Raw genomic sequence first — 26351 nt, 5'->3', positions numbered from 1 at the left:
CCCTGGAGAAGGGAATGACAACCCACTCCAGTATTCTTGCCTGGGAAGTCCCATGGACAGAGCGGCCTAGCAGACTCTGTCCACGGGGTCGCAAAAAGTTGGACACGACTGAAGCAACTGGGCGAGCACACGCTGGAAGGTTTGAGCCCCCAGGGCAAACCACCATGACAAGAGGCTGAATGGGCAAGAAGGAGAAACTCTAGATTATCTTTAATTTGCATTCTCCCCATACACTTTGTAAACGCTTCACATACCTCAGTGTGATGATATAATAAAGAACTCTTGCACATATGTTCCAAGAATTACATCAAGAGTGTTCCCAAACTGGACATAATCTACCACCATCAACAAGATGGTAAGTACATTCCAGTACAGACAGACAATGCAGTACTATACTGCAATTAAAATTAATTAAGATTAATCTCATAGAGTTAAATGAAAGAAACAAGTCACTACAGAGTGTAGGTGGTATGATCCATTTCAGTAAAATCCAAAGGGGTAAAACTATAAAGAAAGGGTTATCACAAAAACCAGAATAATAGTTATTTTTAAGGAAAAACAAACATGGGCAGAGTTGGGGATGTTTATCTTAATAAACATGCTCTATTTCTTAGCCTAGGCTGTTGTGACATGGGTAAACACTATGTAATAACATTTAAACTATATATGTTTTATACATTATCCTACACTCACATTTCATAGTTTTAAAGAAAAAAGCATAATGAATTGCTTTACTGTAACACATAGGTTCCATTTAGTATTTTGATATAAAAAATATGACAGAAACCAACAGTTATTAAATCAACAGCTCATTTTTATTGTTTTATTATAAAATCTTCTAGTTTCAGTGTTTACAGGACTATTTTCTAAAACACAGAAAATAACCAATTTTCTCTCATTTAATTTCTAAAACCATACCATACAACTCTGTACAAATACAATGACCACTGTATTATTGAGCACCTACCACATAGATTATGACCTCTATGTGACTTGACATCACTTAAAGTCACACTGGTTCCTGCTACCTTGAAGAACTTCTATTCTATAGGGTAAAAGATAGGGAAAAGATAGATCCAAGAAAATACAAATTTGAAAAATCAAGAAATCAAAAACTTGTATAAGTGGCTGCCTCTAGGCAGCAGGACTGAGATGGGGAAGGGGTAGAGGATAGAGGCTGCTTTTCACTAAAGGCTTTTTATTAGATTTTTAACAATGTGCAACACTTTGATAGCTTTTTAATATAAAAATTTTTAAATCAATCTTCATAACTCTAGAAGGCATTCATATCGTTTACACTTGTGCTTTTTTTTTTTGATGCTAGCAATCAATCTCAAGCTACAAAACATGGAGACAAAACAGAGCTGCTATCTTGCTATGCTATGCTAATTTGCTTCAGCCATGTCCAACTCTGCGACCCAATGGACTTAGCCCACCAGGCTCCTCTATCCATGGGATTCTCCAGGCAAGAATACGAGAGTGGGGTGCCATGCCCTCTTCCAGGGGATCTTCCTGACCCAGGATAGAACCTGCGTCTCTTATGCCTCCTGCATTGGCAGGTGGGTTCTTTACCACTAGCACCACCTGGGAAGCCCCTGATACCTTGCATGCAGCATTAACAGGCAAATGAAAAGGCCTCTGAATTCCAATAGGGGTAAGTGAACGAAGGTGAAAAGACAAGCTTAGGAAGAGTTTTCTGATGATGACAGTGGGGTTATTAATTCAGATACTTATTACTGGAAGAGAAGGAATAAAAAATGTTTCTGCACAGAAATTTATACAACCAAAGCTCAGCTGCCGCATTTATCCCCTCTACCAACAAAGCAAACTGCACAGGAACTATTTTTTTCAGAAAGGGTGGATTCCTATACATTATAGTATAGATCAACAGCCACTTTTACTCTAGTTCACAGGTCAACTGACAAGACACAAAGATAGAGGCAACAGATAACTTTCCCATTAGGAGTTCCTCTTTACTAATGGGACAAAGATTGCTCCCAGAGTTGAAAACTGCCCAAATCAATTAAGTGACTCAATGGTATTACGAATTTAATCCTTACCATTTGAAGGAAGCAGCTCCCAAGCAAAGGAGCAAAATATTCTGACCAACTGATGGAGGCAAAATTACATTCAGACCACTCAACTGATGGGACTCTTCTTCTCATTTAAGAATCTGTGCAGTCTAGACAATATGTCATGCAAAGCCTACAAATATGCAATCCATTATGCAGTTAAACGTCCAAAGACATTTCAAAAACCATATTCAAGAATTACATGGCAAAAAAAAAAAGTTACTCCCTCCCAGACTCAAACAATAACAAATAATAACAGTGTGTCTGAGGAAAGAAGAGTTTTCAAAGACTGTAAATGTTACCCCACATCAGGAAGGGACCTTTTTTTTTTTTTTGGCCTACCCCAAGGAAAAGGGAATGGAGAGTTACCATGAGGCACCAAAGGGAACTAAAAAAACAAAATACTAACATTGGGAGAGTGATGGTTCACTGAGAGATAAAGAGGCTAATTAAACCTGAAAAACAAAAATAATTAGATTAATTATATAATGTGGTCAAGATGGCTGTGAGTGGACAGCCAGAGGAAGAAAAGCCGAATTAGAGAAAAGGACACAGGAAGAGCCACAACGTTGAAAGACAAAGCCCAGCAGAAAACCAATGGAGAAAGGGAGCGCGGGGCAGGGAGCTGAGGCTCAGTCAGTCCTAGTCATTTTTCTTATTAATACTTACTAGAGCCTGTGGGTTTCCAAATGCCACTGTTCCTTAAAAATTCAGACATTAAAATGCTAAGTAACTGATTAATCACTCTTCACAGCTCTTAAACCCGCAAACTCTCTTTCTGAGAAAGTCATCTAGGGTACTTATTAAAATTGCAGATGGATAAGCCAAACCCCCGGGCCTAATAAACCAAAATCTCTAAGTTGAAACCAGGTGATTCTCTGTTACAACAAAGGTCAAAAATTACTACTTTAAATGTAGCATATTACCAGGCAGGTGTTAATTATTTCTGTGGTTACAATGTGTATGCATCAGAGATTAAGCTAAGGGCCACATGTCCTTTAAAGGTCTGCTACCACTATAGCAGACCTTGGAGAAGACAATGGCACCCCACTCCAGCACTCTTGCCTGGAAAATCCCATGGATGGAGGAGCCCAGTAGGCCACAGTCCATGGGGTCGCAAAGAGTCGGACACGACTGAGCGACTTCACTTCACTTCACCACTTTAGCAGGACCTGCCCAACCGAGTAGCAAGGGTTTAATGAGCAAATATAATAGTAACGGCTTGTACACTTGTGCCTCTGTCAAAGGCTGAAAAAGATGGAGAAACAGAATACAACACCTCTGCTCTCTAAGAATTTACATTCTTATTTTTTTTTTTAATTTTGGTTTTTTAAATGTTTGGTTTAATGTTGATTTAATGTGTTGGTTTCTGCCATACAATAATGCGAATTATTGTATAATTATACAGCCACAATTCGCCACACATCCCCTCCTCCCAGCCTCCTCCACCCCATCCCGTCCCTCCAGGCCGACAGAGCGCCAGGCTCCCTGCGCTACACCGTGCCTTCCCACCAGCTCTCCACCTTACACTCAAAGTGAGCGTGTGCTGACGCCACTCTCTCCATCTGCCCCACTCTCTCCCTCCCCCGCTGTGTCCCCAAGCCCATTCTCTACATCGGGGTCTCCATTTCCTCTCTGCAAACAGTTCCATCAAAACCGTTTTTCTAGATTTCATATATATGTGTTAATATGCTATATTTGTTTCTCGTATACATTCTTACTCTCACTGAAGATACTCTTCCAAACCTGCACAAAGAAATGCTACTCATTCTTCAATACTCCTCAAGACTCACAGACCTTTCATGCTCATTTTAAGACTCGGTCACCTTTCACCTCTAGGCAAGCAATCTGAACCAAAATTTAGTAACTTTGTGGTTTTGTTTCATTCTTTATTTATTTCACCTATGTTACCACACCCTATTTTCTCGGTAAGACTCTAAGTTTGTGAGACTAGAGCCCAGATTTTGTAGACTTGTGTGCCCTGTTTATTGTTTAGGATAATGATGACCACCACATTGTGGAAAATTTGATACTGAATTAGGTTAGGGGACTCAGAAATTTAACAGATTCAACAGTCATATGAAAAGCAATTTAAAAATCCAGATTTCAGACCTAAAGAAAGGCAGATCTAAGGTAAATTTCAACCACCACAATAAAACATATCAAAAAGTTAATAGTCAAAGATTCTGTATTCCCCAAACAGTTCTAAGAATCAAGTGCCCGGTATGTGAAGTAAACTTTCAAAGAAGAAGGTACAACAAATGGAATGAGATTATTACTTATGGGAAAGTTAAATTCAAGATTATACTTATGTTAGAGTTTAGAGACCTCCAGGTTTTGCAAACATATGCAGTTTTACACACACTTTAATAGAACAAGGCATCATATGAAACAGAAGATGAGGTAAGATTAAAGTGGAAATAAATCTGTCTTCGTATCTAGGAGTTCAAAGCAAATTCCCATCTTCCTTGGCCCCATCTTAAACAGGTAATGTCACAAAGCTTCAACTATGAAAAAATGCTAATAGTGAGAAAAAAGCTGCTGTAGAAATTAAACAAATGCCTCATCCTCTCTCTGATGAAAAAAGAAACTAGTCTGAACAAATTTTCAAAATCATTAGTTAACTCATTTGGCCATACCTTATCACCAAAATCATCACCAAGGAACTTCATGTAAGATTTTATTCACTCTTGAGGCAACACAGGCCATTTCAAACAAAGCATCACTTGGTGGTGGGGGCTCAACTGAGCAGCTTCAGACTGGAAGGCCTGCAGTACAGCACGACCTAACCTTGAGCAAGTCACAAGACCTCTCTGGGCCACAGTCTCAACTTTAAGTGTGAGGCAGCTGAACGATCTTCAATCTTTTAATGCGAAGTTCTTCAAACTGGTCATTCTAAGTTTAATTCTGATGACTCACTTTAACTTCTATTCAACTTTATGAAAGGAAAAGGGTGGGAAGGGGACTACATAGTAAGTCATACTGGTTTGCCTTTGCTTCTACGTTTTTTTTTTCGTTTTCCCTCCCTCTCCTTGAAGCCCCACTTCAGTCTTCTCCACATAACAATAAACCCCACATAATACAAAAACGATTCGTATTTATCTTTATTTAAATCATAATGGTGTCTTAATTTTAATACACTAAATTCTTCTACTTTAATAAATGAAATCTCAATTATTTACTCATTTGTGTGCCCCTTGATTTTTCTCTGTGGGTCACCAGCCTTAAAAACTCAATAAAAAGAAAGAAAGGCAAAAGTTTCATTAAATTTTTCACACAGAGCAGACCAGAAGTAAATACAGCTTCTGCTTACTCAAAAGCTGACTACACCAGCAATATGCAAACAAAGATGATAGCAAATGGCTCAGAGCTAAACTGGTAAAATGTCTGCTTATGCCTGTCGATTGAGATCTGATAACAGGAACAATCTTTTCAAAGAGTAGGAAATAATAATTGACTGCCTTTCTATCTTCCCTTTCATCTGACAGGCCCTCAGTCACTTATAAAAGTTATTAACAGCGAATCCTCGATGAACTAGCTAAATATCATCACAGTCAACAATAAATGACTTGCCAAGTTTGATTTCTGAAAACTGCATTTGGCATCACTGCATATTCAAACTTTACTGTCATTTAGATTTTAGTTTCACAAAATAACTTTTTAAGTAATATACCGCTGCATCCAGTTTTCTCAGAGCACCTGGAACTTGAAGGGACACCATTACATACACTTGACAAAATCTCCTGATTTCCATAATGAGAACTATTTCAGGAAAAGACTAAGTAATCTTTTCTTAGTTTTTAATTTTTAATTCAAAACAAGCAAAATTTAAGAATAGTTGTATAGAGGGAAGGTCAACATTCCTTTTTTTAGCACAAATCAAAATACTACATTTCCTCAGAAATTAGTGATGCTTCTAAGGTTGCTACTCTGAACAAATTTCTAGTGTGAATTATAAAACTTTATTATTTTTTCCTAACTGTAAATGAATCATTCTAGCCTTTCTTCCTCTTTAATAATCACTTTTACTTGTTATCTAAATGTGCATTTTATCCAAACTTACATTCAGTTTCAAAATTAAATGTTTAGCATAAATTTCATTACCTTTAAAGAAACAAGAAAGAATATTACAAAGAACATTACAGTCAGTGAGCAACACCTATGTCTGAGTTGTCTACAAACTTCCCCTTAACTAAAATGCCAAAACAAAACCATCGCCCTTCAACTTCTTCCTTAACACTCAAATCACACACAAATAATAGTTTGCTTAACTGTAATTTACAGAGCACCCTCACAAATACAGTCACATTTTTAAAAATTAGAATTTGACCTCGTTTCCTTTGTGGTATTAAAAAAAAAAAAAATCAAGAAAAGTCTCCTTTATTCTCAAGTCACACAGAGGGGGGAAAAGAAATCACAGAAAATAAAACAACTGCTTCATCAAGAAGATCTCAAAGCTTCCAGCATTTGAACGCTTTGTTTCCCCCTAGTAGCAAAGTGCAATCAGGCATGGGACCCCCGACACACATTTTTTCCAGAGAGTTAAAGATCACATTCAGCCATGTTCTTCGCCAGGTAAGAAGCACCCTCCCAGTTCATCAGCCCAGGAAACAGTCAGGAGCAGACACGCAAAATCTTAATGAGTTACCTTCCAATATTCTCGTTCTCTTTAGACACTGTCCTTTGGGCTGGAAAGTAAAAAGCTATCCGGCAAGTTTTGTGCTGTTAAAATGGCTCCTGTAGATTGGGGAAGTGGTGTCTGTGCTTCAGCTTATGAGTCATACGTGAAACTGAGTGTTTCTGAGGGAGGCACGCCCATGTTGCTGTGGACCCAGTTACTCTGCTAGGTCAAACATGCAAATCCACAGGTAAAAACGGGGCAGAGAGACAGAAAAGGGGGAGAGGGAGAGCCAAGCAGCCAGACCTCCCTTGATTAAACTATTACTCAGTCCAGGTTAATCACCATAATTTAAAATTCACAATAAAACAGAGTCAGAATCTATAAGAAAGCAAAATGAAAAACCTGCATGCTGTTTAAAAAAAAAATACAAATCGCAAATTTTAAAAGGTATTTTAATATAGCAACTAAATACAAAGATGAAAGGGAAGAAAAGGAGGGGAGGGGATGGAAGGGAGACAGCAAACTTTCTGGCTTTGAATGTACAATGGCCCGGGAAGCCTAACTTGGCTACTCATTAACGCTTATAGAAAAGGTGTATATTGCTATGTAATCTGGAAAAGCCAACACACTGCAATACCAGATGCAGATTTATAAATTCACTAAACAGATAAAATCCACTAGAAAATTCAAAGTTCAGTGGAAAAATAAGCGTGAATTACTAATCTGGTTTTCAGACTAAAAAAAGTAAACTTGGGGTTAAAAAGGAACTAAAGTCCAATACAGCAAAATGATTTTAAATAAAACTGCAAGCTTGATGAAACCCTATTTGAATCAGATTATCAATACAATCGTGTTTCATAACTCTACTACTTCCAAGAGGCAGCCACAGTTCTCTTTACCTTTCAAACAGAACTGTCCACAAATAAAAGCCAACCAGGTATGCCCTGGAGAGCCCCCGGGTGTCAACATGTGGCCAGCGAAGTTCTGCTCTCCAAGCCCCTGTCCATCTCACAAGGTGCCCAAGCAGCTGAAACTGCAGTCACTACAGATATTTACCCTGTCCCTGGCTGCGTATATATTAATTTCTTCTAAGAGCTTAAATTGATCAGAATGGCTTGAAAGCATTAAGCACTTCCAAAAGTACTTTAAAAGCACAGCTCACTGGCTAGCCTTCATCCTAATCTTTTACAAAAAATAAATAGGATTTAGCAAGGTCTCCTCCCCTCAGTTAATTACTTGGAAGAAATCATTCTGCCCTACTAGAGGCACAGCTGAGGGGACAAGCTGTCACTGACTTAGGAACTTTGTAAACTGCTACAAAACATAATGACTGTAAACCAACTTTCTGCCCACTAAGTGCCTGTTTATTCCATGTCACTGAACACTGCCTGGCTAATCTTTTTACTAAAATAATCTCCATGATTTAATAAATTATTAATAAAAGTTAGGCTAAAAAGAAAAATGCATCACATGTTCTACCATCAAATATCATACCTGACTTGATTTAGAGCTCATTTATCCAGAAGGACTCTTTGGAACCCAAACACCAAGAGAGGCCCTCTGAGCAGTCACGGGAGATTTTCACTTGGAAAATCCCCAAGTTGTTTCCCAGAGTTAAAATTTATCTTAGATAATATCCACATAAGCCTAATTTGATTATCTTTTAGCCAATCGAATTATAAACGGTGGAAGAGGGACTAGTGAAAGGATGATTTCAGAACCAACAAGTGACAGAGGGTATAATAAGAAAAGGGTTGTTGTTGTTGTTGTTTTTAAAGAGTCAATCGCTGCAAATGTAACTTAAAAGTACTGGAGTCTGGGATAGTTAGGGAGTTTGGGATGGACATGTACACACTGCTATTTTAAAATGAACAGGCAACAAGGACCACTGTATAGCACATGGAAGTCTCTCTGCTGGATGTTAGGTAGCAGCCTGAACGGAGAATGGATACATGAATACGGATGGCTGAGGCCCTTTGTTGTGCATCTGAAACTATCCCCACATTATCAATCGGCTATACCCCAATATAAATTAAATATAAAAAAAAAGTACCGGGGTCTGAAGCCGCTCTGAAATATCAGAGGATATTCAGGATATCTGAGGATGTCACCAAAGAGTAAGCACCTAGAAGTCAGCATTATGATAAAGGTTTTTAAAAAACAAATGACCAACATTAAATGCATAAACATTTTTATGAAGTATAGATACATAAAAGGGTAAACTTCTGCTGTTTAGAAAATCCATTTATATACAGTACTTCATTACCTGATAATGGCACATACTTGGACTGTAATTTAAAAGAAGTACTTTTGGCCACCAGTAGAAGAGACGTGAAGTAAAAATAATTAACTTTTTTCAACAGAAACAAACAGCTGTTCCCAAAGAGGTGATGCAGAGTTGCTACTGTAATAATATGGCCACTTTGCTCAGGGGTGTCTCCAAAACCATTATTTCACCACCTACAGGAATTGGATCCTGGTTCTATTCACAATCCCCCATAATCAAGCTCCGCCAAAAAAAAAAAAAAAAAAAAAGCCTGGCAAACAGTTTAGCACAGGATGGATTCCAATACCAGCTCTGCTTCCTATTAGCTGTGAAATCCTGGGAAATTACTAAAACCTGTGCCTAAACTTTCTGATCTATAATTTAGAGTAAGAGTACCCACCTCAAAGAATTATTGTGAGAATTAAAGTCAGTTCATATACTACTATTTGGAACATGTAAAGAACTTTCACAACTCAAAAATAAGAAAACAAACCAACTTTTTAAATGCTCAAATGATTTGAACAGATACTTCACAAAAGAAGAGACACAGACGGTAAGAACAGAAAAGATCTCAACATCATTGCTCAATAGAGAAAAGCAAATTAAAGTCACAGGCCCACTACACCCATTAGAGCAGATTAAAAACACCACCACCATCCACAATACCAAGGGCCGGTAAGGATACAGAACAACTTCCCCTCCCACACACTGTTGGTGGGAATGCCCATTTGAAAACAGTTTAGCAATTTCTAACTTAGGCTTCCCTTGTGGCTCAGCTGGTAAAGAATCTGCCTGTAATGTGGGAGACCTGGGTTCGATCCCTGAATTGGGAGGATCCCCTGGAGAAGGGAAAGACTACCCACTCCAGTATTCTGGCCTGGAGAAGTCCACAGACTGTAAAGTCTATGGGGTCGCAAAGAGTCGGACACAACTGAGAGACTTCCACTTCCACTTTAGCAATTTCTTACACAGTTAAACATATACTTATCATAAAATCCTGCTGTCCAACTCCTAGATACTTACCTAAGAGAAATATATATATAAGCTTCTACATGAATATTATCACCAAATACTGGAAATGCAAACGTCCAACTGGTGAACAAATAAACATGTGGTATATCCATACAAGAGCTTCCGTGGCAGCTCAGCAATAAAGAACCACCGGGCAGTGCAGGAGACACGGGTTCAATCCGAGTCAGGAGGACTCCCTGAAGGAGGAAATGGCAACCCACACCAGGATCCTAGCCTGGAAACTTCCATGGACAGACAAGCCTGGCAGGCTACAGTCCACAGGGTCACAAAGAGTGAGACACGACCGAGCAACTAAACAATAACATGTCCATACGATGGAAGGCTATCAGCAATAAAAAGGTATGAACTTCTACACGGGATGACGATACAATAGAGACGAATCTAAAAGCGTTCGGCTAAGTTAAACAAACCAAACTCAAAATGCATACTGTATGATTCCATGTATGTGACATTTTCCAAAAAGCAATACAGACAGAAGAAATCCTATCCATGGTTACCAGCGGTTGGGAATGAGGGGAGTGGGTTGACTACACAGAAGAACAAGGGAACTGTTTGGGGTGATGGAAATATCTCGAATGGTTGGTTGCGGTATTGGTTATAAGACCTGTACCTGTCAAAAATCACAGAACTACATAACTAAGAAGGGCAAACTATAGAGTGTTATAAACTACACATCAATAAACCGGACTTTAAAAAGAAATCCAGTTCATGGGTACTACAGTGATTAATACAGTAGCAGGTGCTTAGTAAACACTTCATAAATATGAGCTGCTATGACTATGCTTCACAGTAGAAGCCACCAGTATCAAATACTTCAGGAAGACAAACTTTAGATCTCTAAATTTCTATGTAAATAAAATGTGGCATCTCAGATTTGTGATGGAAATACAATGTACCTGTATATACTGTGCATGTTTATTTCTAAAATTAGATATATATATCAAAGTCAGTATATATCTTAATATAGAGTTGTCACATCTGGGGGAATTGCCAACATTCATATTTGAACTATTAGCTGAGAAAGATTTCAACTAAATGAATGTATTAAATGCCAACTAAAGTTAAGACACTGTTTATTTCTTTGAGATGGAACTCATGAAAAGAATTTACTGTGTAAGCAAGCACTCTCTTCTTCCTTTTTATTTTTACCTCTTCTCCTTGACCTCAAATTTGAAAACTTCGAGTATATAAAAATACAGAACAGTCTTAAGTTTCATATCTAGGACACCTGGCCTTTAAAAAAAAAAGGTATGATTTGAATCTTTCTGGGTGAGCAGCTAACATGCTTCCATTCAGAGATGGAAGAAGAAAAGATCAAACTCTCCTCTACTATTTTTATATAAAAATAAAAATTTAAAGACTGAGATTCAGTGTTAGACCAATCTTTCAGGGGGACAGCATTAGTTTTGTTGATGCTAACACCTCTCAAAGGGTAATGCTAGGTTCTGAGCAATGTGTTCAGTTCAGTTCAGTTGCTCAGTCGTGTCCGACTCTTTGCAACCCCATGAATTGCAGCACGCCGGGCCTCCCTGTCCATCACCAACTCTGGAGTATTCCCAAACATGAGCTTAAATGTAAAACATAGTTAATTCTCCATTGTCTATCGCTAGATTTGTTAAACCAAGGCCCCCTCCCCATTTCTGCACAGATTACCAGGACTCATCCACAAGAATGTTCTCCTGGTCAAGTGTCTGTGTGTTTTCACAGGCACGGTGAAGGCGAAAGGACCACAGCTGCGTCTGGCTTTGCTCATTACTACATTCCTACCACTAAGACAGGGTCCATTTGCAGCCAATTAAGTGGACTATGTTTGCTCCCCATGGGGATGTAGTGTGCCATGGGCACACACAGAACCCTCCTCAGTGTGTATACAAGTGCAGGTCGCCCTAAGGGACCCTGGAGACAGTCCTTTTCACTGGACATTCCTGACTGGCATGGTGTTCCCAATCTATGCTCCAGATAGGGATATATGTGGTGCTTTGGAAAGCCCCAGGGCACAGGGGCCAGGGTCTACATTGGTCAAGCCATAAGGTCCATCCTCACTAAGCAGAATAAAGAGCATATGATTGAGGCCCTCTGCTGGGCCAAGTCCAAGCTCCCTGGCCACCAGAAGACACATGTCTCCGAGAAGCAGGGATTTACTAAGTTTAATGTCAATGCATTTGAAGACATGGTGGCAGAAACGTGGCTCATCCCGGACGGCTGTGGAGTCAAATACATCCCTAATCGAGGCCCTCTGGACAAATGGTGGGCCCTGTAGTCATGAGAGCCTTGGTGCTGTCCCCTCCTTACTCATGCCCACGAATAAATCCTACTTTTCTGTCAAAAAAAGAAAAGGACAAGGTCCAACACACAGCAGAAACTCAGAGACATGACTACTATCCCAACCACCACCTCTACCTTATCCCTCACCCATCAGGAGACACTTACCTTGATCCATGATTCGATACAGCTGAATTCATGTAACTATGTTACCAGATTCTCCTGTAGGCACTACTTTGGGTGTTAGACTTTCCTTTCTTGTCAAAAATAACCAAGATTTAACTGTACAACTATATTCTTTTTGATGCTTCCAAGTAACAGGCTAACTGCAATCTCAAGTTTCGTATCATATGAAATTGTATCTCTTACAATCTAAAATTCAGTATTAGAGACAATGTGTCTCCTCCCTCAGTGGACTGTAACCAGGGATGCTCCTCCAGATTACCTAGTCTGTGAAGACGCATGCCTACTCCCAGGAGCAGAACCAGCGGTACGGGCGGAGCCCAGGCTTCTGAGAGCCACGGCTCTGCTGCTCTGCAGCCCTAGACAAGCAGTCAGTGCTCTTCACCCGGCAGCCACTCCGAAGGACGGCCACCTTACTGCTCAGCAATCTCCAAATGTTGTGGAGGGGAAATCTTCTATTTTTCAATCTGAGATTAGAGTGTGACTCCAGTTCCTCCTGTGCTCCTCTTCAGGTAAAAGTAACATCACGGGAAAATAACATCTCAGCAACATCCTAACTGTCCCTTTCTCTACCACCAACTGTCTACTTTCAATTCACCTTTCACTATTGTCAGAGAAATCTTCCTAAAGAACAACTCTGTAAGTGATGTGATGATCACTCATGGCTGAAAAACCAACTTTGATTCCCTACAGGCAGAAAGCTGGACCACCTATCCCGGTGTTCAAAGTTCTCACACTGTGACTTCAATCACCTGTTTCCGGCCCTGTCTTCCCCTCTCTCCACCTCCCCACTGTCTCTCGTGGGGCTCTTTTTCTCTCTGTCCTTCCCTCCCTCTGGCCTCCCCCTCCCCCTTCACACACACGCACACTCCAGGCATACTGAAACCTTTTGGATTGTTCCATTCCTGTTCCTTTGCCTTCTCCGAGCTTGGAAAGCAGTTGCCTTACTTCCTACCCTTTCCCTTATCTCTGCCTACTCATCCATCCTTCACAGTCTCAGTTCAAATGCCTTCTCCGCATGACGGTTCCCCCGTGTTGCTCCACTTACAATTATTATTACAAGAACTGACCACGAGGCTGAAAGAGAACTTGAGAGATCCTCTTTTCAGTCCAGCGGTTTTTAAACTTTCCTGTTAAGTAGCTGAATTCTTATAAAAGTCTTCAAGGAACCTTACTACTGCATTTGTCTTTGGTGTGTTAAGAAAACCTGTAATACCGATACAATCCAATCTCATTTAAAAATAGGGAAAGGAGGTCTGTGGCGTCACAAAGAGCCAGACATGGCTGAGCACACACATAAAGCAGGGCTACAGAAAGAAGTGACTTGACCAATGTCAAGTTAGTAACAGAGGTGAGGTACTCTTAGGCACTCTTTCATTAGCAAATATTCACTGAGCTCCAGGCCCTTTTTACACAGCAGTGAAGAAAGACACCTAGGTGATAAATGATTTCCACTCACAGGGTACTTACATTCTAGCTAGGAAGAGAGAAATGTTATGAGCTAAATACACAGTATGGTGATTACAAAGAAAAGATACAAATAAAATGTATAGTATGTTAGTGATAAGGACAAATTAGAACAAAATAAAACAGCAATGAGAAGAATATGACAGTTTAGACAGCTAGTGAGGAAAAATTTCCCTTTGCCAGATTACTTCTAAGTAGAGACCTCAACCCATACCTAAGGAAGAACATTCCAGGCAAAGAGCCCATGCAAAGACAAACAGGGAGCTAGCCTGGTAAGTTTTAGGAAACCAAGAAGGCCAGTGTGGTTCCCGAAGAGAAAATAAGGAAGAGAAATAACAGGAGGAGGAAGAGTACTAGAAACTAAGGGAAAGCCTCACTGTTTAGACTTCAGCTGGACAGTTTTGAGTAGCTGAGTCATAAGACTTGACTGCTGTGTTGAAAAAAGACTGCAAACAACCAGGGATGGAAGAAAGAGAAGCTTATGCAATAGCAGAAAAGATGACAATGACTTAGAGGAGGCAGAAGAGGAAGATATGATTAAATTATGGGTATGTTTCTAAGGAATACCCAATACGATTTTTTAATGGACGAAAGTGGGTTGTTGAGGGTGGAGGAGGCGGAAGGCTTCAAAACTCAATTTTTGGCAACTGGAAGACTGCAGCTGCCAAAACTGATAGGTTTGGAGTAAGGTAGTATCAGGAGTTACTGAACACAAAAAGGTGAACACAGATGGCAACGATTTGGGGTAGGAGGAGATCAGAGTTATGAAACACATAGAGTCTGAGAAGCTTATCAGCTATCCAGGTAAAAATGTCAAAACGAGTAGACTGTCATGGAGCTGAATATCGTCCTGGAGCCTGGGGTAGAGGTCTGGGTTAGGTATACAAATTTGGGAGTCATTAACATATATGATATGAAAGGTACAGATACAAAAGGAAACAATGACAGACTCTGGGACACTGTATTTTGTAGAAGTAGGGAAGACAAGGTGGAACTAGCAAAGAAGGCTTTTTGAAAAGGAGTATGCAGCAACACAGCAGGAAAATAAGGCAAATGTGGTATTACCCTGATATCTGAGGAGCAGTATATCCAGGAGGAAGAAACTGTGCCAAAGGCTGACAAAAGATCAAACACAATGAGATCTGAGAGGAAAACGACAGCTGATTTAGCAACACAGACACGACTGCTGATTTTGAAAGAATTTTCATGGTGTGATAGAGGTTAAAAAAAAACAACAATATCAGATGAGAGACAGTTTAGCAGAGAATGAGAGGTGAGAAACTAAAGACAAAGTAATTTTGCTGTGAACAGGTCAAGAAAAGATTTTAGGGGTGAGAGGACACCGCTGTTTAAGAAAAGCAGTACTCCCATTGCCTAGAACATTCCATCTTGTATTGCAGTTAAGTTTGTACAACTCTGTGTCTCCATTTATAAACCAGTTATCCACTTGAGGGCAGGACTGTATCATACAGCTTCTACAACCAACTGTGACTGTGAACAGCAAGTTACTTCACACCACCATGGGATTTCAGTTTCCGTTTTTTGTAAAATAGGGGGAGAATCTAGAGATCTGATAATTTTGAAGATCTATTTTAGTTCTGACATTTTATTGTTCCATAGCCTCTCCAAGTCCTCTAAATAGTGTTTGGGGAACTGAAAACAAAAATCACATTAAGGCTACATCTAAAAGAGAAGTTTCCTCATCAAATTTTTACATAGCTTACTGAAAGTAATACACAAAACTATCAGATATTCAGAACAACCTGGAAACTTTATAAAGTCCTCCAAAATTTCAATTTCACGTATTACACTTTATTAATAAAAGGTTGTTGTTGTTTTTTTTAAGTGAAAGTCTCTCAGTCGTGTCTGTTGCAACCCCATGGACTATACAGTCCATGGAATTCTATGGCCAGAATACTGGAGTGGAGAGTCTTTCCCTTCTCCGGGGGATCTTCCCAACCCAGGGATCGAACCCAGATTTCCCACATTGCAGGCAGATTCTTTACCAGCTGAGCCACAAGGGAAGCCAAATCTATACTAATATTCTAGAAACATTTTTTTATCTTATGGTAGTAGGATATTTAAGTAAATAGTCTTCTAACACAAGTCCAAAACAGTTCATCTTAAAATATGCCAAAATTCCATGCTCTCAAAAAAAGACAACTATCTTTTCAAAAAATTAACTAATTAATTAAATTTGGGTCTCAGGTGTGGGATCTTTGTTGCGGCCCACAGGCTTAGTTGCCCTGCAGCACGTAGGATCTTCGTTTCCCCGCCAGGGACCAAACCCGTGTCCCATCATTGGAAGGCAGATTCTTAACCAGTGGACCACCAAGGAAGTCCCTGACAACTATCTTTTGCCATTAGTAAATTTAAGACAGTATGACAGAGGTCAAGCCTCTTATTTTAACTAGCCTGATTAGGCTATGTCTATTTTTATTTGATATTTATTATTTATCTATTAAACAAATTAAAGGTTCTACTTACAAAGAGATTAATAAAAAGTATTATGGCTTTCTTACAAATAAATGGACTCTATAAATTCATCACTGTTTGTGGACCGACGACTTATTTGGTTTGACCTTTTGGTATAGGCCTGAATCACACATACAATGCTTAGCCCTGAAGATTAAAACCCAGCAACATGAAAAAGATTACCTTGTTATTATTTTTGCTCTTTAATAAAAAGAAAAGCCAAATATAAACAGAAAAGTAGGGGCATTTTAGGATATGTTAAAGAAGCAAGAACTTCAATTTCTCTTAATTACACTGCTGGTCAAAACAGAGATAAAAAGCAACTAACCACGTAAATCCACAAAAAAATGACTTAAACTGCTTATTATGGTGCCAGGACACATAATGTACTCTCAAAAAAAGAAGAACCTGCATTCTATCAAAAAAAGGAGAACCACACACATACTAATAGTACATCCATACTAAGCAATAAAATGAAATGAACTATGGATAAATACAATTTGGATGACACTGACAAGCACTATGTTGAGTGAAAGCAGCAGCCAGTGTCAGAAGGTTACATACTATAAGACTCCATTCACATGACATTCTTGGAGAGACAAATCTATAACGATGGAGAACAGATCAGTGGCTGAAGGGGATGGACTGGAGGAGGGTGACTGACCACAGTAACCGAGCATGAGGGAGTTCTGAGGGTGATGGAGCTGTTCTGTAACCTGATTATGGTGGTCCCTACACAAATTTACACTTGCATTAAAGTCCACAGAATTGTATAGCAAAAAATACCGATTTTACTTCCTAAGTTAGAAAATGAAACAAAAATTACTTTTAATTCCAATACTCCAAAAACTCTACTCCAGTCCATAGTCATTAGAAAATATCAAAATCAAATTGAGGGGCAGTCTACAAAATATCTGACCAGTACTCTTCAAGGTGTCATGGTCAAAAAGGACAAGGAACCATCATAGATTTGAAAGGATACCATGACAACTAAATGCAACGTGTGTATCCTGGGTGGATCTTAGGACAGAAAAAGGACATTAGCGGAAAAACTATCAAAATCGTACCGAGGTCTATATTTAATTAATGGCACTGTCACCAATGCTGATTTTTAAGTTTTGATCATTTATTGTCACAGTGTAAGGTGTTAACAGTAGTGTAGGACGGATAAAAAACACACAGGAACTCTCTGTACTTTTACTGCTATTCTTCCGCGAGCCGAAAATCATTTCAAAATAAGTTAAACGCCGAATCTTTAAGAAAAACGCTTGCAATAATTTCATAAAGCAAAAATACATTTCTCTTTCAAAAACAAATCAATGCCATCCTGCATATTTTGATTACTTCAGCGTAGGTAAAGTAGTGATTACCTAGTGATTACCTAGTGTAGGTCATACCCACACTAAGAGCATACATGTTCTCTGAATGAGAGAAAATAGATTCTACCATAAGTTATATGACTTACTAGTTGCGCCAACCTTCAGGGTATATATTTATAACTAAAAGTTCTATCAACATTTGATTTCCTAATTGAATAATGGAGTTCTTTCCAGAAATTCCCCAATGCCAGCAGTCAGGACACGGTGCTTTTGCTGGGACCCAGGTTCAATACCTAGTTAGGGAACTAAGATCCCACAGACTGCAAGGCGCAGCGGAAAAAAAAAAAAAAAAAAAAAAAGGTCCTTCTTAAGGAATTTCTCATAAATTCTACCTCCTAATATCCTTATTTTTAAAAATATAAAAATTCAATGGTCTACCAACACCCACAGAATAAATTCCAATACAAGATATTTCTGCATTTTGACTTTGGTCTACCATATTACCACCTCATCTGTGACTAGGCCACCTCCCAATGTTCACCCTATAATTCAGCTTTGCTGAACTTATTAATTCAGATCATGTCATGTTTTCTCACCTCACATTTGCTGGCCTTCTCCACCCAGGAAATCTCTTGCAAAACCCCTCTCTCCTCCACCACTAGAAGGAAGAACTGGTCACTTCCTCCTTATGCTCCCGTAGTATTTTGTAAGTGATCAACAAATCACATTGCTTACCCATTCATACAGAAATTTATGCAAGGTTACAATACACGAAGCACTCTAGGTTTGGTGGACCTCAAGGTGAACTGATTTCCTTTAAAATTCCTCCCATCTACTCCGCTGGAATTTCTGGTGAAGACACTGTTTTTGTTTTTAACCATTTATTTACATGTCTCACTGGTTACTTATTTCAGCTAAATAGCATTCCTGACTCACAACAGTATTTAATAAATATTTGTTGAAAGAAAACATTCGAAGGTTCAAGTAAACACTGGTTCAGTGATAAATCTGCTTTTTCTCTTCCACACAATCCATGCCATTTTCAGGTCATTTCTGCAAGTCGAAATGACACAAACAGCAAGGCCCCTTTCTCCCTTTCCTGAACAGTCCAATTCGTATGAATAAGTTGGTTAAGCTGGCTCTGGCAGCCCCATTTAATGGACAAGCCCATAGCAGTAAAGCTCTGTGTTTGTTAACACAGAACAATTTCCAGATGAGTCCCCGTGCTTACACCTGAATACCTCATTATATTAACAGTTGACAAATAAAATTAGAGACAGAGAACAAAGGAGGAGACGCCCAACAGATCTGGACCAATTAGCCAAATGTGGCCCTTTCTTTCAACTTCTGGGTCTTCTGTTTCTTTCAGGCTTTTACTTACACAGCCTCCTGTCAACAAACTTCTCAAATTATAAAGAAGTTAGTAAACGTTTCAATAAAAGGAATATTCAAATAAAATATTTAGACTGCAGGCTTTATTCGTGTTCCACAACACCGTTCGGATGAACAGTTGATGCCTTTTTGCACCGATTTAATATCAGCACAAAGGACACACTTCAGCTACAGCAAGCTGCCCTGCTATTCCTCTTTCACACCTGAAACCACACCGCTGGAATAAAAGGAACTTGAAAGTTTTAAGAGTATTTCAGACGTATCATTTTATGAAGTATTTCTTGGACATATGATGCTAGTATCTTAATGTTCTCAAATTCCTATTTTCAGGTCTCGTTCCTGTACCACACAGACTGTTCTGCCCAAGCTGACAACTCCATTCCAATGTCTGATGGACAAATTTAGCATGTCCAAACCTGAATTCCTGACCACCCCTCCAAAATGTACTGTACCCACTTTTCTCCAGTCCTCTTGGTGGCCACTTAACACTTCTAGCTGCTCTCACCAAAAACCTTGGCTCTTTCTTGACTGTCGTAGACCTACATCGAATCTGAAAGGAAACACTATTAGTTCAGTTTTCAACCTAGAACCCTATCACCACTGAACTTCACCGTGACCGTCATCTCTTACCTGCACCGCTGTAGTCCAAGTGGCCTGATGTATCTTTTTAAATGGATTATTTCTGATTATCTCTACAATCTACTCTCAAAGCAGCAATCAGAAGTAATCCATTTAAAAAGATACATCCAGATCATATTACTCTCCTGTTTCAAAACCCTCCTATAGCTCCTGTTTTCACAAAAAAATAAGTCATCACTAAAGTCTTCACAAACTGTTTACAGGGCTTCCCTGGTGGCTCAGTGGTAAAGAATCCGCCTGCAATGCAGGGGTTTCGGATTCAATCTCTAGCACAGCAAGAAGACATGTACTTAATACAGATACTAGGTTATCTCAAGTAGCTAAGTGTAGTAATAAATAGATTAAATAGAATACGATATTTTGAAAGAGATATCTGATGCAAACTGTTCTATACAGAAGAGATAAACAAGGTCCTACTGTATAGCACAGGAAACTATATTCTATATCCTGGGATAAACCATAATGGAAAAGAATATGAAAAAGAATGTATGTATGAGTATCACTGAGTCACTTTACTGAACAGCAGAAATTAACACAACATTGTAAATAAACTATACCTTAATAAAATAAATTTTTTTAAAGATATGATACTATATACAAATTTAGGTTATAATAAAAATAGCATCAACAGAAACATTAAATTCGGTTTTGTCTGGAGGGAAAAACCCACAGAGGGGAAGAGTGTTCATTAGACAGTATTAGCTAATAATTTCAAACCACTGATAATCATTTTTCTAAAAAGAGCCTATACCATATTATTCCAATTTAAAAAGGAGCAAAAGAAAATATAAGTATTTATATACTATCCAGTGCAGACATGCTAAGTCACTTTAATCATGTCTGACTCTTTGTGACCCTATGGGCCAAAGCCCACCAGGCTCCTCTGTCTGCGGGATTCTCCAGGCAAGAATACTGGAGTCGGTTGCACATCCTCCTCCAGGGGATCTTCTTGACCCAGGGATCAAACCGACATCCTCTGTGTTTCCTGTTTTAGGAGGCGAGTTCTTTACCACTAGTGCCACATCTTTCTATACGATACAAAGGGCGGGAAAAAAAAAAAAGATAAGGAAAAGAATGGCATTTGACTATCTAAAACTCTAAAAGCACCATAACCAAAGGTAAGGCAAAGGATAAACTAGGCGGAAAATATGACAACATTTTAAAAACAAAAAATAAGCAAAAAAAATTAGTCTAAGGTTTGGCTTACCCTGGCAAATTAATGTGTTGAAACTCAACAAATGCTTTACAAAAAATAATGTTGCTGCTCCATTCAAAAAGCCAACTAGAAATCTTAGTCTATATAATGTGGGTGTGTAAGAAAAACAATACAACACGGAACTGCAACAATGGGCTTATTCTCAAAGAAAACAGCCTTGTCTCTTCAAAGGTTGACCAAGGAACATCCAATTCTGTTTTAAATTAAAATAAAATGTTTAAGCTAAAAAAGATTCGTGCATTTAACTTAATGCAAATTGTACCTCACAAGGAAAAAAGTAAACAAATATTGAAACTATAGTCAGTGATAAGGATGCTAAAGTATTTAGATGGAAATGCACTAATGTCTGCAATTCACTTTAGATAGAAGGATAAAAGTGTGGTAAAACAAATATAAAAAGTTAATGCTAAAATCTAAAAGGTGAGTATATGGGTGCTCATTAAAAAACTTCAGCTTTGCTACATGTTTAAAAACTTTTATAATAAAATGAGGAAAGAAACAACTATTATTGATTGACCCAAACACTCTAATAGAAAAATGGACATTGGGCATGAAGAGACACTTCACGGAATATGGCCAAACACGAGAAGATGTTTAAAGATGTTCATTCTCACAACCTCAGAGCAGAGAAACAACAGCATTTTTCACCTATTAGCAAAGAGTAAAATGAATAGAGAAGGTATAGGAGAAATAAATGGTCTCACACATTCATCGGTGTACAAAAATATAACTCCAGAAGGCAATTTCACAACCAAAAGGACTTTATGTGTTTTTTCAGTCCCAGTAATTTATTCTAACAAATAAGGTATGCAAAGATTAGAGAAATTCAGTACCATTGTTCAAAACAGTAAAAAACTGGAAATAAACTGTTACAGAAATTAGGTGTTACAGAAATCATATTTCACTATATGGAGCATACTGTATTATTGAACTGTTAAACAATGATTATCAATATAAAATAATATACCAATTAAAAATCTCCCTTGCTCCTTAGAAGAAAAGCTATGACCAACCCAGACAGTATATTAAAAAGCAGAGACATTACTTTGCCAACAAAGGTCCATCTAGTCAAAGCTACGGTTCTTCCAGTTGGACTATTAAGAAAGCTGAGCACTGAAAAATCGATGCTTTTGAACTGTGGTGTTAGAGAAGACTCTTGAAAGTCCCTTGAACTGCAAAGAGATCCAACCAGTCCATCCTAAAGGAGATCAGTCCTGGATATTCACTGGAAGGACTGATGCTGAAGCTGAAACTCCAATACTTTGGCCACCTGATGCAAAGAGCTGACTCACTGGCAAATACCCTGATGCTGGGAAAGATTGAAGGCAAGAGGAGAAGGGGCTGACAGAGGATGAGATGGTTGGATGGCATCACCAACTTGATGGACATTAGTTTGAGTAAGCTGTGGGAGTTGGTGATGGACAGGGAGGCCTGCACTCCAGGTGCAGTCCATGGGATTGCAAAGAGTTGGACACGACTAAACTGAACTGACTGAAAAAATCTCCACTATATATGTAAGTGAAATACACAAGTTAGAAAATAGTGCGTATCACTGCACAATCAATACTTATACATGTATGGTCCACATTTCAGTATCCAAAGTAATGATCAACTGAATAGAGTACATATGCTAGTCAGTAAAATTCTTATGATTTGCACTATTTGTCTGTGCTATTTGGTATTTAAGTAGCTTCCATGTGCTGAGCACTCTTCTGTAGACTCAAGACATAGTTTACCTATGGAATCAAGTAAACAATTCTGACACAGTCCCTGCCCACATATGAAGGAAAGCAACAAAGCAACATAAAGGGTGACCAAGAAAACCTTAGATAAGGAAAGGCCTCTCAGAAAATGTGACAGCTGCTCTGAGACCTAACGATAAGGTGGCAGGCATGTAAAACCAGGAGGCTGGGGCAGAGCATTATCAGCAGAGGAAGTTGTAGGAGCAAAGCAACAAGAGGAAGCGCCATGGCCCTCAGAGAGCAGGGAGGAGAGAAAAAGTACGCAAAGTGGCTGGAGAAGTACATACGCTGAACAAGTATCACCCTTACAGTCAGGAAAAAAGGTCAAGCTAGTTTCATCCTAAAAAACAAACGAACAAAAAACCTTTACCACTACCCCAATCATAAAGGTGGACAAAATTATGAAAATCTTTCCTTGCTGAGGGCTTGACATGTGCTGTGTTAAGTCGCTTCAGTCATGCCCATTTTCCAGTCAAGAATACTGGTGTGGGTTGCCATGCCCTCCTCCAGGGGCATCTTTCCAACCCAGGGAGGGGAATCTTTCCAATCCAGGGATTGAACCCGCACCTCTTGAGGCTTCTACACTGGCAGATGGGTTCTTCATCACTAGCGCCACCTGGGAAGCTTAACATAAATATCTCGTTTAATCCTCATGATAGAGCTATTCAAAAGCATTCAGTGAGAGAAAGTAATAGCAAATGAGACAAATGACAAAGGATTAATCTCCAAAATATACAAGCAGCTCAAACAACCTAATCAAAAAGTGGGCAGAAGACCTAAACAGACATTTCCCAAAAGAAGACGTACAGATGGCTAATAAACACATGAAAAGATGCTCGACGTTGCTCATTATTAGAGAAATACAAATCAAAACCACAATATCGTCTCACACCTGTCAGGATGGCCATCATCAAAAAGTCTACAGACAATAAATCCTGGAGAGGGTGTGGAGCAAAGGGAACCCTCTTGCACTGTTGGTGGGAATACAAACTGATACAACCACTATGGAAAACAGTATGGAGATTCCTTTAAAAACTAAGAATAAAACTGCCATATGACCCAGCAATCCCACTACTGGGCTCACACCCTGAGGACACCATAACTGAAAAAGACACATGTACCCCAATATTCACTGCAGCACTACTGACAACAGCCAGGACACGGAGGCAACCTAGATGTCCATCAACAGATGAATGGATGAAGACACGGTACACAAACACTATGGAATCTTACTCAGCTGTACAAAGAAACACATTTGAGTCAGTTTCCATGAGGAAGATGAACCCACAGCCTATTACACAAAGTGAAGTAAGTCAGAAAGAAAAAGACAAACATCATATATTAACACATATATACGGAATCTAGAAAGAAGGGACTGATGATCCAATTCGCAGGGCAGCAAAGGAGACACAAAGATAAAAGACGGACTTTCGGGTGCAGTGTGGGGAGGAGAGGGTGGGATGATTTGAGAGAGCAGCACTGAAACATATAATTAGCATATGTAAAAATAGACAGTGGGCATTCCTGTATGATGCAAGGAACCCAAAACCGATGCTCGGCGACAACCTAGCAGGGTGCGATGGGCAGGGAGGTGGGAGGGAGGCTCCAGGGGGACGGAACATGTGTATACCTATGGCTGAATCATGTTGATGTCTGAGAGAAACCAGCACAACGCTATAAAGTAATTACTGATCACAATATTGTAAGGTAAGGTAATTATCATCTAATTAAAAGTAAAATAAAAATTTAAAAAAAAAAAAGCATTCAGAACACATCAAAGTATCAATAGAACATTCCTGGGACCACAGTTCTCCAAAGCCAGTCCACAGAACACATGTATGAGAATTATCCAAAGACACATCACATATACAACACATACACTTCTGAGTCCTACACCTAAGATTCAAACTAGTAGCTCAGAAGGGAACCCAAGATTCTCTGGTTTTTATTGCCCAGATGATCAGAAATTAGTATAGTGACAAACAGACCTTTGTACCTCAGCAGGCAAACCTGACTGCACCTGTGTAAACACAGCCCCACAACTCTGTACCCAGGTTAAGTCAGTGAGGTCACATTTGTACTCAGTAGATTCTATTCAGAGAATCAGCAAGGAGTGTGATATACTTTTCAAGTATTTCACAGATGTAAAGAAAATTTTTATTTTAATTCAAGCTTTCTTAAAAAAAAAAAACCTCCATTATTTGACACCCCAAGTGCCACATACACCTCAATCCCTTCTAACATCGCTTCTCAGGGCCCTTCACTGCCAGCCTTCCTCAGGGATTTGCCTAACTCCACTTCATTTCCCGCTCATTCCAGTCTGTCTAGCCTAACCCTGCCCCTACTGAGCCACTAAACCTGCCCTAACTAAAGTCGACGACCACACTGGGCTAAACCCAAGGAACGCTTTCGGAACCTGCTGTGCGAGACCAACACGCGCTCCTTCCTGGCTTCCCCCGTGCCACGCTCCTTCTCCTGTCCTCTCGGCCCACCTCCTCCACCTCACGACTGAACACCGGGGTCCCGAGGGCTCGGCGGAAAAGCCTCTTCTCACTCCAGACTCTCCCTGGGCGAAGACATCCACTTCTAGGATTTCAACTATAAAGGTGAAATTCACCTCTGCTCAGTTACCCTTCACAATCCCCTTAAATCCACCCTTTAAGTACATTTTACATTAAAAGGCCACGTGCGTGCCTACCCAGTCGCGTCCGACTCATTGAGACCCATGGACTGCAGCCCGCCAGGCTCCTCTGTCCATGGGATTCTCCAGGCAAGAATACTGAAGCGGGTTGCCATGCCCTCCTCCAAGGGATCTTCCTGACCCAGGGATCAAACACCCTATGTCTTGGGTGTCCTGCATTGGCAGGTGGATTCTTTACCACTAGGGCCACCTGGGAAGCTCCTACAAGTTGCATATAAAAATACAAATTCAGATTTACCTTTTCAAAAAAGTACATGGCTAAATTAATCACTGAAGTGCACCGTTCAGGAAGAGCAAGTACTTTCATAGTGTTTCTCAACCAATCTCCAGAATTCATTTTATCTAGCAAAACTAGAAGTCTGTACCCACTGAACCACTCCCCGTCCTCCCTCCCCACAGTCTCTGGCAATCAACATCCTACTGCGTTCGCTATCATTCTGACTACTTGAGGTACCGCAGGTAAGTAGAATCATGCAGTGTTCGTCTTTTGGGGACTGGTTCATCTCACTAGGAATAATGCCCTCCAGATTCACCCATGTCATAACCTGTGTTAGCACTTCCCTCCTCCTCAAGGCTGAAGACCATTCCACCGCACGTGGAGGCCTCGTTTTGCTTGTTCACTTGTCCATTCATGGACACTTGGGCTCCTTCGACCTTCTCGCTATTGTCAATAACGCTGCTAAGAACATGGGTGCACAACATCTCTTTGAGGTTGCTTTTAATTCTTTGGGGATAACCTAGAAACAGAATTGCTGGATCATTTGGTAATTCTATTTCTAATTTTTTGAAAATTAGAAATTGTTTTCTAACCAAACTGTCTTCCACCAAACTGTTTTCCACAGCGACTGTACCATTTTACATTTCCACGAACAGTACTCAGGGGCTCCACTTTCTCCACGCCCTCACTAGCTCTTGTTATTTAGGGTTTTGTGTTTGGGGGTTCTTGATAGTAGCCACCCTAACG

At 39.6% G+C, this 26351-nt stretch overlaps 1 protein-coding gene across 3 annotated transcripts in view; it reads right to left on the bottom strand.

Annotated features, from left to right (window-relative positions):
* Nucleotides 1-26351, bottom strand: part of ELF1 (E74 like ETS transcription factor 1) — a 115862-nt gene that overhangs the window by 77396 nt on the left and 12115 nt on the right. Inside the window, exon 1 of one of the 3 annotated variants that reach the window (XM_005687403.3) lies at nucleotides 6721-7017. The exons of 1 other annotated variant lie outside the window; for it this stretch is intronic. The gene's annotated coding sequence lies outside the window, so the exon portion shown is untranslated. Of the gene's footprint in view, nucleotides 1-6720; nucleotides 7018-26351 lie in introns of those variants that run through there. One more of the 3 variants, XM_018056808.1, reaches the window with a different exon arrangement.

This window comes from Capra hircus, chromosome 12 (genome assembly GCF_001704415.2).
Source record: "Capra hircus breed San Clemente chromosome 12, ASM170441v1, whole genome shotgun sequence".
In the NCBI taxonomy this organism is placed as follows: Eukaryota; Metazoa; Chordata; class Mammalia; order Artiodactyla; family Bovidae; genus Capra; species Capra hircus.
This window is presented reverse-complemented; position numbering and strand designations above follow the sequence as displayed.